This window comes from Maniola jurtina, chromosome 14 (assembly GCF_905333055.1).
Source record: "Maniola jurtina chromosome 14, ilManJurt1.1, whole genome shotgun sequence".
NCBI lineage: Eukaryota > Metazoa > Arthropoda > Insecta > Lepidoptera > Nymphalidae > Maniola > Maniola jurtina.
The window spans coordinates 9,956,850-9,970,623 of NC_060042.1; the positions used below are offsets into that span (position 1 = coordinate 9,956,850).

Below are 13,774 nucleotides of genomic sequence, written 5' to 3' on the forward strand. Positions count from 1 at the left end.
ATCTATGTCTATCCGGCATCGTACCTGTATTGCTTGGCAGTACGACTTTGCTGGTAGTGGCAACTAGCCACGCCCGAAACCTCCCGTTAGACCAGATAAGAAATAGTGAATTCTCGAACTGACCCCGCCGGGATTGGTAGCCGCGTGTTCTCACTTATAAGATCACATCGCTCACCACTCCACCAAAAGGAAGTTAATATACCTATCTACTTCTTCATTCTGCACCTGTAGTCATAGAAAACCCGCATTGATATTCCTGACCTAAAACATCTTATTAACCGAGTGACTAACATACAAACTCATTGTTATGTAAATGCAGTCACAGCAACATAATAGGAAAACAAATACGGACCATAACAAACTTATTTCTGCAAGTTATATAATCTTTAACTCTTTAAAAATAGGGGTCAAAGTTGAGAAAATCACCCGAAGAATGGGACTTGTTACCCATTTAATCCACGCGATACAATAATGAGTTCAGTGGTTGTGGCAAAAACTATTCCAATCCAATTAATTATTCTTCATACGTAAACTCGGTAGACAATTCATTTGCAATGGTGGTTTTTTTCAAAGCGCGTGGAGAATTACGAGTGATTGCATGTTCCTTTGGTTATTTTTCTGATTGAATAATTCGTAACGGCGCGGATACTTGGAGTTGATGTAGGTATTAATTAATTGGAAATCAATATGGTTATATAATTACACAGAGCGATATAATATATACCTGTACGATTTTTTTTCTTTGGTAACTTCAGTGAACGAAATCTTGGACATCTGCTTGTTTTTATCATAAAGCAACGAATTAATTATCTTGCCCTTGATGTCTGTCTGCTTTTAAATATCTTTGTTGACAGTAAATTATCATACCTGTCTGTACTGCCTCCGTAAGTATCTCTATCTACCTGTATAACACTTTCATTCGATATGTCCTAGGCACAGAAATCCAAATAATACTGTCCTAGGCATGTCCTAGGTAGAACCATAGAGAAAGTAAAATGCGAGTGGATGCAGTAAAGTAATTACAAACTTAGTATAGTATACGATCAAACCTACCTATGGAAGAAATGGACAGGCCAGTTTAGGTACACAAACCTCGCCAACAAACTGGCCCACCAATTTGGCGAGCTACAAAATGTAAAAGACATGTAAAATTATTTCGAATAAATAAATTAAAAAAAAATCAAAGAAAATGAATGGAAACTTTAGACTCATTCAAAAATTATGTCATTCTTAACGGTATTATTAACGGTGATATAACGTAGGGTTAAAAATCGCAAAGAAATACCGCTATGCAATTTCAGTAATAGGTATTCTTAATATTTCGCTGTCACAATAGTAATTTGCGCAGTTGACCGTGACCACAAAATTTAGAACCAATTCAAAGTCGATGCAACATCACTGTTTTTATTTAGCAAAACCGTTGTTGTACATTATACAACAACGGCTTTTTGCTCTAATAAACTTTTTTATTTATAGAGAAATGAATTGAATTAATTGAGGATGTTCTTTTGAGTTTTTTGCTTGCAACGGGTACATTCGAGTTAATGCCATGGAAAGGTTAACAATATTACAGGTTTTCAAACTAGAATAGGCAAAGGCAATTTATAAAAAACCCGTAAAAAGCTATATTATTATGAGATACAAACTGAATACAGGGTCAATTGCAGTAAAATGACAGCTACAATGTGACAACCGCAATATCGGTATTGGATGAAATGGTTTGTTGCAACAAAAATACAATCATTTGAACTAATCACAACAGTTGAGATTGTAGCAAAGATTGATGCAGATTTTCCATTATCGGCCATTTATTTACATTTTTAACAAAGCTCCAACTCATAAAATAAAACTATGTCATCTATGTATGTTAACTTTAGATAATAATTAAGTAGTAGCTATACCTAATATTCTACATCAACTCTACAAATTTCCTAATTTAGAACGCGGAAAACGGAATTTTTAAATGGAAAATTGCTCCCAAAATATGCACTAACTCGAATTCTAATCTTGTAAAAAAAAAAAACTTTTAATTCAGATAGGTGCTCTACAAATCTTATCTATCAAAAATTACTTAGCGTAAAATCGAAGTGAAGCGATGATGGTACATCAAGTGGAAATGAAATCTATACTAATAAATAAAATTGGAGTGTCTGTCTGTAATTTCGAAATAACTACCTCATATTAAGCTCATATGGTTATTTGAACGATACCAACACTGAATCACACGTTTTTAAAATTTTTGTCTGTCTGTCTGTCTGTCTGTCTGTCTGTCTGTCTGTCTGTCTGTCTGTTTGAAAAGGCTAATCTTCGGAACGGCTGGACGGATTTTGACGGGGTTTTCACAGACAAGTAGAGAATTGACCAGGGAGTAAAATAGGCTACTTTTTTAACCGACTTTCAAAAAGGGAGTTGTGTTTTTCTACCTATGTACACCGAAATCTCCGAGATTTCTGAACCGATTTGCGTCATTTCTTTTTTAATCGATAGAGGAACTTCGCGACATTGTTTCATAAAAAATTTGGAGTCTAACTCTTCAATCCTGATGCTGCAAGGGATCTGACCAATCCACGCGGGCGAAGCTGCGGGCATCAGCTATCTATACTAATAAATAAAATTGGAGTGTCTGTCTGTAATTTCGAAATAACTACCTCATATTAAGCTCATATGGTTATTTGAACGATACCAACACTGAATCACACGTTTTTAAAATTTTTGTCTATCTGTCTGTCTGTCTGTCTGTCTGTCTGTCTGTCTGTCTGTCTGTTTGAAAAGGCTAATCTTCGGAACGGCTGGACGGATTTTGACGGGGTTTTCACAGACAAGTAGAGAATTGACCAGGGAGTAAAATAGGCTACTTTTTTAACCGACTTTCAAAAAGGGAGTTGTGTTTTTCTACCTATGTACACCGAAATCTCCGAGATTTCTGAACCGATTTGCGTCATTTCTTTTTTAATCGATAGAGGAACTTCGCGACATTGTTTCATAAAAAATTTGGAGTCTAACTCTTCAATCCTGATGCTGCAAGGGATCTGACCAATCCACGCGGGCGAAGCTGCGGGCATCAGCTAGTACACAATAATTACAGACGATAAAAAGCAACGGAAAAAATGCTGTGTTATGGGCAAGGAATATGACACGAATTTCATATATGTAATTACGTTTTATACCAAGTCCCGAACTCATTATACCGTGTCATCCGACACTATTACGGGCTAATTATATGGAAGCTCGTCACACCACAATTTTCTTAGAAAGCGAAACTACTTGCCATAGACAGTGTTATTGGATCTAATTATTATGCCTATATTTAAGTAACTATGTAGGTACTTAGATTCACGCCTGTAAATTCATCTTGTGGAATTAGGTTCTCGAAAAATCCCGTGGGAACTCTATGTTTTTCCTTCCGGGATAAAAGTAGCTACAATGTCTCCGGAATGCAAGCTATAAGTAGCAAGATATACGAGTAGCTACAGTTCATCCACGTTGAATTCGGTTCAATTTATTCGTGGGGAACTTTGGAATATTCTAATATGAATGTAGCTAGAGTTAATTCAGGATATGAGCTATCTCTATTCTGAATTTCAGCCAAATTGGTTCAGTCATTGAGGCGTGAAGGAGTAACAAACATCAAAACGTATAATTAAGTATTAGGATTAGGATACACTCTAGTTAGTGGTGGGTAGGTAAACTCAACTAAACCACTAGAGTGTCTGCATGACCAACTTACACGAAAATAAGGTTATTTTTGGGCTATTTATACATATGGTTTGGTTACATGCCATCAAGGTTGGTTCTTCACAAAGTAAACATTCGAGTCTGCCTCAAGAGTCTATAGTGAAATGTAGGTACATAACTAAAACACGTTGCCATTTCGATAACGTAGCGTATCGATATTTTGATAGCTATAATCAGTTTGATTAGTTCATAACCAAAATATTTATTATATACGAAGCTGAAGTTACAATAGGCGGGACGTTAGGGTACCAAGTTGCTTACCACCACCTACTTATCGCTCGTTCACACAGGCTGCGTAGATATAGCGCGTACCATTGCGTTGTAATGTACTGTATGGAACTGTATGAATCATGGCACACCGCTTGCGTAAAGCGTGGACGTATGCGTAACCCGATGTGTTAGGCTGGTTTTACAGTGACGCTTACCGTCCGCGCGGGTGGTAAGCGCGCGGGTGGTAAGCGCGGTGGCCGAATTGCCGTCAGCGCGGGCCATCCGCGCGACTATGTAACGATCCAAGAGATGCAAAGCTCGTGGCCCGCGACGCTTACCAACCGCGCTGGCGAAAACGTCACTGTAGGGGTTTACGCGCATCACTACGCACTGTCACGTGTGCGCAATTGGTGTGAATCGGCCTTAAAATAGCGACCTTGCACTGGAAAACGCAGGTGCACTAGGTTGACAGACGACATAGAAGACTCAGGGAACCGCTAGATTCAACCCTTGGCATGTGGAAGTCCAGTGGCTATGTCCAGCGGTAGAATCTATTAATGATGATGAAAATAACTATGCGTTCCTTCTCTATTTAAACCAACTTCTAAGAGTGAAAAGAGATGGCGTGATTACGTGATTGACTAGTGAGAAAACGCTACGCCTGTAGCCTCTGCTAACCAAGCGATTTTATACTTGAAAACCGTATCATCGATTTTGGTTATCGAATTGAAATCAAAAACATCGGCAATGGTTACCCAGCAATTAGGATATTAGTTTTTTTTTTATGATTAACTAGCGACCCGCCCCGGCTTCACACGGGTGCAATGTTGATACTGTGGCTGATTTTCGATGAAAGCTCTCAGTCGGCTATTGATTTCTTCCGACATCTTGAACAATAAAATTATCGTCATATTTTAACAAATTCCTCTTGAATTACCTACTCTACCTATTGGTGCTATTGATGAAAACTGTATTAAAATCCGATGTGTAGTTTAAAAGGTCTAAGCAATAAGCACAGATTTAGGAAAAAGACTCCATACAGAGAGACAGACGGAGGGAAGCGACTTTGTTTCGAATACTATGTAAACAGAGAATCATTTAGAGACTGATCACAGGATCAATTCACTTATTATAATAATATTTGATACTAGATGATGCCCGCGACTTTGTTCACGTGGATTCAGGGTTTTTAAGAATCCCGTGGGAACTAAATGATTTCGCAAGATAAAAAGTAGCCTATGTCCTTCCCCAGGTTGTAAGCTAACCAAATATCAAAATCGATTAAACTGTTGAGCCATGAAAAGCTAGCAGACAGACAGACAGACACACTTTCGCATTTATAATATTATATTATATAATAATTAATAAGTATGAATTGAGATTCGATCCGAGTTTTACCTGAAGTGTTGTTTGTACCTACTTAATTTCTCTATGTCAAGGACTTGTAATAAAACTTATAGCAACTTTTTGAGAAAATCAGGGCAAGGTTCTTGCGGTCGTTATGTGTGATTGGAACTCGGAGTTCCGCTAAACAGAGATTAGGATAATTTGTAGGGCAAAAGTTTTGATATCTCTAGCAATCTCTATGTACTTGCACCAAAACCAACAAAACTACATAATATTATGTAGATATCTAGGAATTAGTTATTATTTCTTCGTTCATAATAACCCATGCTACTTTAACCTGCTACTTAATTAATAGGTAAATAGATACACGTACTTACGTTCTACGTCTAAGATAATAACTTTTGATTATACAATAATTATTCAACTTTACACTGTTTTCAGTAATTACTAATTAGCAAGGTAATTCGTACTTACCTACTTACGTATATGCACCAAAATAACCGACGCTAATCATACTATACTCACGCAAAAATAACTGTACCTTCTCAATCGAAAGAATGGTCGCGTATGCATAAGTAACGAAGAGTCACACAAACAGACAAACATCACAACCCATATTATAAATGCGAAAGTATGTTTGTTTGTTGGTTTGTCCTTCAATCACATAGCAATGGAGCAACGAATCGACGTGATTTTTTGCATTGACAAGGAGAGCGATATAGGTTACTTTTCATCCCGGAAATCAAAGTTTCCACGAGATCTTTAGTAACCTAAATCCACGTGGATGAAGTCGCAGGCATCAGCTAGTTTTATAATAATTATGTTATACACATAGGTGGCACCTGCGTAGGTAAGTAAAATGCAAATCCGTTGCAAATCGCAAATTATTGAATTGCAAATCAGTGGCATCCATTCACGGTTTATTATTTAGCTTCAAGCAACAGGTGGAACTAATAAATTTGAATCAACAAGCCTTTAAAACAAAAATTTAATAAATATATATTTAATTTATTAAATAAAATTTTAACCAATTAAATTTTAATTGCTTAAAACTATGACTCCGTAAAGTTAAAGCCTGTGATCAATCCAAGACCTAGCTAATAAGAGACGGAAGTTTAGGCTATCACAGCTTTAGGTCTATAGAAATAGGTAATACCGAATACGTTTCTATTTCTTACTAAAAGGCTGATTCACAGACATGAGTCAGAATTTCTTCCGAAGCAAACAACCTGCTGATGTTGATGCAGATAAAGTTGATGTCTATTTGAAAATATTTGCGAACTGATATTTAATTAGGCAAACATCTCGTAAATATTTACTACGTATGTAAAATATTCCTACTGAATAGTAAATACAAAGAGAAACAAAGTAAATTAATTATTAATCATAGGTATTTTATGCAATTTGTGTATAATATATTTACTTTTTATTGAATTAAAAACTGGGATACAAAAAATATGGTTGTATTAATCTTTCAAAGCGAATAAAAAAGCGTACTTAGGTAGAATCAATAAAGTTTCTATAATATTAATAGGGATATAATAAAATCAGTTGGTGCCTACTAATAAATAATGGGTATATCGTACAGGAAAGATAAATTGATAAAGATTATTTCATAAAGAAATTTTCATACTTATTTTAATACAGGGAGTTACCCTGCAGACCTGATTTTTTAAATGAAAAGTCAACATAATAATCGACGTAATCAACATAAATTAATTTTCGAGATTATAAGATATCCAGGGATAAAATATTAATTCCATGAAGCTTTGCTCTTCCGATCCAAGATTCAGTGAACTAAATAGACAATGAAGTTTCTAAGTTCACAGAATAGACATACAGTGAACAATGTTGTATAAGTTTCTTTGGTACGTAGTGCTATAACAGAAGCTATAGATATTAGTCGGAATTTCAATCAAGCCGGACTTCCGTTTACTTAGCGCATTGGTCTTTGAATAATTGTGATTGTTTGATGTTTTAAGATAATTGATACTATTAAAGCGGAAGTAGGTACAGCCTATATTCAATCACTAGATCATGCCCGCAGCTTCGCGCGCATGGATTGGTTAGATCCCCTGCAGCATCAGGATTGAGGAGTTGAATCCAACAATATCGAAAGTTCCTCTATGGATTTAAACAAAAATTACGCAAATCGGTTCAGAAATCTCGGAGATATCAGAAAAAAAACAAAACTCTTCCATTTTTAAAGTCGATTAAAGAAGTAGCCTACGTTACTCCTTGGTTAATCCTCTACTTGTCTGTGAAAGTCCCGTCAAAAAATAGGTTCAGCCATTCCGAAGATTAGCCGTTCAAAAAGACAGTCACTTCAATTTTATTTATTAGTAGTATTAGTATAGAGTAGATATATGTATAGATTCATGATAGGAGAAAAGTTTGGAAGTTCGTTCGTTTTTTTCAACTCACAGACATCAACTGTTGGACGAAGGGTCTTGCATTGCAAGGGTCGCCATAGATATAGGTATAGGTTTATGACCATATTCTACGGCATGTTGCAGGTAGCCACAAAATGATTGCCCATGAATTGATCATATAAAGACTAGGTAGGTAAGGTAACCTACGAGCTTCCTACGAGTATGTCCGTCCCATAAATGCATGCTATCTCTTAAATTTCGTCAAAATCGTTAAACGGATGGACCGTGAAAAGCTTGCAGACAGATAGACACACTTTTGCATTATTATTATTATTAAGTATGGATATCGATATTGTGGCGCTTGTGTCAAGTGTGAAGCGGCTCACAGCAACCCTCACAGCAAGCTAGAGACCAGCATCTATGCTCAACCTACTGGTAGATTTTTTTATTCAGATGCAAGTTAGCGATTGCCTCTAATCCCACCTGGTGGTAAGTGATGATGCAGTCTAAGATGGAAGCGGGCTAACCTGTAGGTGGTCATCCAACATTACGTATTCCGCTATGAGATCACAATTCTATGCATTCTTGCACTGCCCATTGCCATATTTTTATTTATCATTAAAAGATAATAATTAATTTAAGGCAGGAAAATAACCTATCACCCATAGCACTGTACTACTTCATCTTTATCGAGTTGCTTTTGCTAATGATCTCACAAAATTATAGATTGATGGGATTAATCTTAGGTAGAGGTGTTTTTTTTTTACAATTAACAAGGATATCCAGGTCAACATCGGTCGTTCGCTCAGTAAAATAATTTATGTAGGAGTAGAAATTAGCATAAATCGTGCGTTGGCCATAATGTTACACTTTATCAAATTGCATTAGGGCACTCGATTTGGTACATTCGGTATACATTTTGAAAGTTTAATGTCGGAGGACTTGTAAAAATTATAAGTACCTAACTTAGTAGAAAAAAACTAAGGAAAAACCCTCGTAGATATAGGAGTGTGGTAGGTACGAATACCTATTTACCTAATTGAAAAACGAAAGTAAATAATATATGTAATTCTAAGCACGCGCGTTTTTCATTTGTATTTATTCAAGTGGAAATAATAAAATAGCATAATATGCCCGCCTAATAATTTATTTATTTATTTAGTGTAAAATATTTTCTAGAAGATTCTGTATACAGCTGTACAAACCAGATAGGTAATTTTACACTGGGTCATAACTTTAAGTAAAGATTGGAAAATTTTATGGAATTTCTAAGTAGGTACCTACCTAAGAATTGGTAGGTATTAGGGTACAATGAAAGTTAAAACGCAGAAATGCGATAACGGAATGGCATAACAAGGAAAATTCACATTAATTAGAACAATCAATTGGTATTGACCAATCACGAAATACGCAGCATAATGCAATTTATAAACAGAGCATGTTTACAAGTTACAACCACATTTCAAACCAGTTGTATAGTGGGCAAAAGGAATCATAATTTCAGCAATATATTTCTTATTCATTAGGTACTAAGAGTATTAACCATTTAACTAGTTAGGCGCCTAGTGTACCTACTTGTTACAAGTTTTGGGTTATGTAAAAGTATGAACTGAAACGATCTGATATCGGCTTATGAATCGGCCAAATACTCCCATTAGGGTAACTTAAGCTGTGTTAAGCTGCAAAAATATCGTAACCTTCCTTTCGTAACAAGCTGTAGAAATCATATTTGGCATCACTACCATAGTATAAATGCGAAAGTGTGTTTGTTGTCCTTCAATTGGAGCAACGGATCGACTGGATGGATATAGTTAAAAACTGGAGAGTTAGTTACATAAGCTACTTTTTATCCCCGAAAATATAATTAATCAAAGAATTCCTACTGGATTTAAAAAAAACTAAATCCACGCGGACGAAGTCGCGGGCATCAGCCAGTTAGGAACTTAAAAATAAACTGACTGGAATCTTAATAAATCACTAATATACATACACACATAGATCGTATTATTTATTATTTTTATTAAAATTTATATTAGATTATTTAATAAAATTGCACATTAGACCTTTGAACCTGACCCTATTTGAACTGCCTGAACATGTTATAGGTACCTACCTATTGTGGATAACGGGTACACACCACGATTTTGGTGGTTTTAACCTCTTGAACATGAAACAAACGCTGAAAAAGTTTTGGTTTTACCTAGCTCTAGTGATACGTCGTTGGAGATTATTAAGTTTCTTAGACAGTCTTTGGAAAAACTACCGTTTACGAAATAATGACTGTCAAAATGTTAAAAGCAAGTAGCATGACTATCTATGGAACCTTCTCCGGTAATCATCTGTGACGGAACCCTTCCCATGCATGTTCTGTCACGCACTTGGCCAGTTCTACTGTTAAATCAATTCTGTACTTATCTGACTCAATTTCACATTATGTGCACTTTATGCAGACTCATACTGTAGCTATAACATTGATAACGTAATCATTTTTGGGTTCCGTATTAAACCTAGGAACCCTTATAGTTTCGAGTGTCCATCTAACTGTAACTCCATCTGTCTGTGTGTCACAGCTGTTTTAAAAATAAACTATAAGAGTTGTAAGGAAAATACAGAACTAAGTAAGAAACCTACTACCGCTACCCAGAGGCATTACCTATTTAAGTTTTGAAAAAAAAAATTTAGGTAACTACATATTTAGGTACTTTTAGGATGAACATGAGAAGCGCGAGTCGATAAAAATTTTAGCAAATTTAGGTTTTCGGATTTATTCTTTTGTTTGTGCTATAAGACCTCTACCTACCTGCTAAATTTCATAATTCTAGGTCAACGGGAAGTAGGTAGGTACCCTATAGGTTTTCTTGACAGACACGATAGACGGACAGAAAGACAACAAAGTGATGCTTTAAGGGTTCCGTTTTTCCTTTTGAGGTACGGAATCCTAAAAATTGATAAGCAGTTGATAAGTTTGTGATAAGCAGGGAGAAAACAAAACATCAACTGTGAGGATAACAAACAGGTAGGCCGTAGCACGGTAATATATTACCGTGGCCGTAGGTAACGCAAAGTTCAAACGCAAACATATTTTTACGTAATTGTGTAGACGCGTCTGTTCTTCACGTTAGTTTATACTTTATTATACCTACCTACATAAATGAGATCCTACCTATGTACATAGAACCTACAGACGTGTGTAATGTGTCAGATACACATTACACACGTCTGTAGGTTCTGTGGCATCGTAGCTCCTAATCTAATGAACCGATTTTAATTTAGTTTTTTTTTGTTTGAAAGGTGGCTTGATCGAGAGTGTTCTTAGCTATAATCCAAGAAAATCGATTCAGCCGTTTGAAAGTTATCAGCTCTTTTCTAGTTACTGTAACTTTACTTGTTGGGGGTGTTATACATTTTTAATTTACACTTGTAAAATAGACATATCTACTACAGAAGTAGGCAACTAGGTACTTAATTGCAGACCGTGCAGAACAGAGCGTAAGACTATTTAAATCTCCATTAGGTATGCCTACCTAACTTCCTTAACAATTAAGTAAACTTTCATTAAAATAAAATTACATTTCAAAACTAACCGAGCTTACGACAACGCTTATAAAAGTTTGCGGTAAATAACCGCAACAATTTCTTGTCTCCAACTAGTAAGCACTTATCACGACTTTTGTCTCTACAAGAAAATTGGCAAATCCCCAAGCCGTTGCGGGAATCTTCGACAGATTTGAATGACAAAATATTATTATGCTGGTAAGTAAACATAAACACAAACCTGCGAATTGATGACCGCTTGAAACGAGCGCGTATTCTAAACAAATGACACTCGCTGATTAAAACGTTCAATTTTACGTTTTAATATTACAATTAATCGAGTTTACTAACGACGAATCACTTTCACTAAAGTTTTAAAAGAATTCGTCGTGATTTGAAACTTTCCGAAGTTCACGTAAATGTTTACGCGGCATACGGGGAAGGAGGCGCGCAGCCCGAACAGACTCGCAGTTATTACTGACTACTGAGTTAAAACTTGCTCCATACATACTCCGTAGTCCGTAGAACGGAGCGAGTTGCCTTGCCCCAAGTTCCTACGTTCACGTGGATAAACTGTATGGACGGACGGAGATTAATTTGGTAATTTAGATTTTAGACCCATAAATAGCTCAGGGTACAATATCTATGGTTCTTACATAGTAGTGTTTTTAATTCTGGTATATACGAGTACTATAAAATATATTATCATACTAATATTATAAATGCGGAAGTCTGTCTGTATGCTACGTTTTCATGGCTCAACCGCTGAACCGATTTTAATGTTTGGTACAAAGTTAGTTTACATCCCGGGGACGGACATCAGTTAGCATAGAAATATTTGTTCATAACACCGTGTGTAATTACATAATATCCTATATCTATCTACTATCTATGATCTAAATACTCCTCATTCTGAGAGGAAACCCCGTGCTCAATAGTTGGCCGGCCGGTTCTGGGTTGAGAAGATGATGATGATGGATGACCATTAACTGAAACCTGGAATATCAGAATTGGAGAAGCTGTCGTTGAACTCTATGTACATATACATAAGTGCCTTACCTACTAAGTACATATTTAAGTACTTGCCAGTGAGGTGGTATGGTATCCCACCAGACCAGACCAGAGACTCCAAAATTGCTGCTGCCGGGACCCAGACTCTGACTTATATTATGTGAGAGTTCGATTAATAAGTATTAGACCATCCATACCTAATACCACAGAAAACTGTGCTAATACCGAGACCACAAGACTGAGTATTTCCCCGTACCTATTTCTGTCTGTATAGGTACCTACATGAATATAAATTGTGTTGTCTCTATTGCGTTGAAACAATAGATCGACACACCAGAGCTAGGTTTTACAATCAAAAATGCAAAGCCTCGTTTAGGCTCGGCAGCTTTTTTTCCATTTTGTAAATATTTTGCTCGAAAAATTCGTCGAACGAGATAACACCCTACATGGTCTACCTTTACATATCTAGCTAGTTTTTTTTTGTAAGTAACTAGGAAGTTTCAGGTTTGATTTTCGGTTTGGGACATTATTTGAACATTTTAGGGCTCCGTATTTTAAAGTCATAGTCCTATCAAACAATAATCCAATACAGAACTTGGCGAAAAATACGGAACTCTAAAAATCACTATAGCCGACCCCAACTAAAATGGGATACGGGTATAATAATTATAAGTCTGAAGTATCAGTCCCTAAAACATAAATATTTACAAAAGGCTAGGTAGGTCTATATCATTATTAGGTCCCTACCTATATGGGTATCAACATAAGTACCTACAATTAAATAGGGGTCACCTTGGAGCCACAGATAGCAACGAATTAAAGCTCGAGCCGAGGATAGTTTTCGTATTACACCCATTCGAATAATAGACTGGGAGAGGTCATAAAAATTTTGTATCTACCTACCTAATGATTTCAAAAGTGGTGATTTTAATATTTTTTTAAATTTTGTTTATAATATAGGTAGGTAACTAGGTACCTACCAAATTTTGGTGGAGTTACACAAGTCTTGGCTCCGATATGCATTATAACGAATGCTTGGTGTCCAGGTGAACGACCTTGCGGCAAATACTTTCCTACTTGCTTCCGATCGTTTTACCCATCTCAGGACTAGAATGGCCTGTGATCTCCAACAACAATGGTCAGTAGATTCTACTCACATATATTTATTAATTACTAGATGATGCCCGCAGCTTCACCCGCGTGGATTGGTCAGATCCCCTGCAGCATCAGGATTGAGGAGTTGGAATCCAATTTTTTTATAGAACAACGTAAAGTTCCTCTATCATATCATTTTTAAAGTCGGTTAAAAAAGTAGCCTATGTTAATCCTCTACTTGTCTGTGAAAGTCCCGTCAAAATAGGTTCAGTCAGTCCGAAGATTAGCTCGTTCAAACAGACAGTCACTTCAATTTTATTTGTTAGTATGGATATAGATAAATTAGTGGGTATACTAGAAACACTGTACTATGGTCTGTGATTATATTATTATAGACAAGACTGAAGGCTAGGCTAAGATAGGCTATTGAATAACTCTTATCATTACTGGCCTAGTCTAGACCAACAGAC

General features: G+C 36.2%; 1 protein-coding gene across 1 annotated transcript in view; it reads right to left on the reverse strand.

Annotated features, from left to right (window-relative positions):
• Positions 1–11,660, reverse strand: part of LOC123872212 (extracellular serine/threonine protein CG31145) — an 88,347-nt gene extending 76,687 nt beyond the window's left edge. The window contains exon 1 of the mRNA XM_045916396.1: positions 11,440–11,660. The gene's annotated coding sequence lies outside the window, so the exon portion shown is untranslated. The remainder of the gene's footprint in view (positions 1–11,439) is intronic.
• Positions 11,661–13,774: the final 2,114 nt, after the last annotated feature.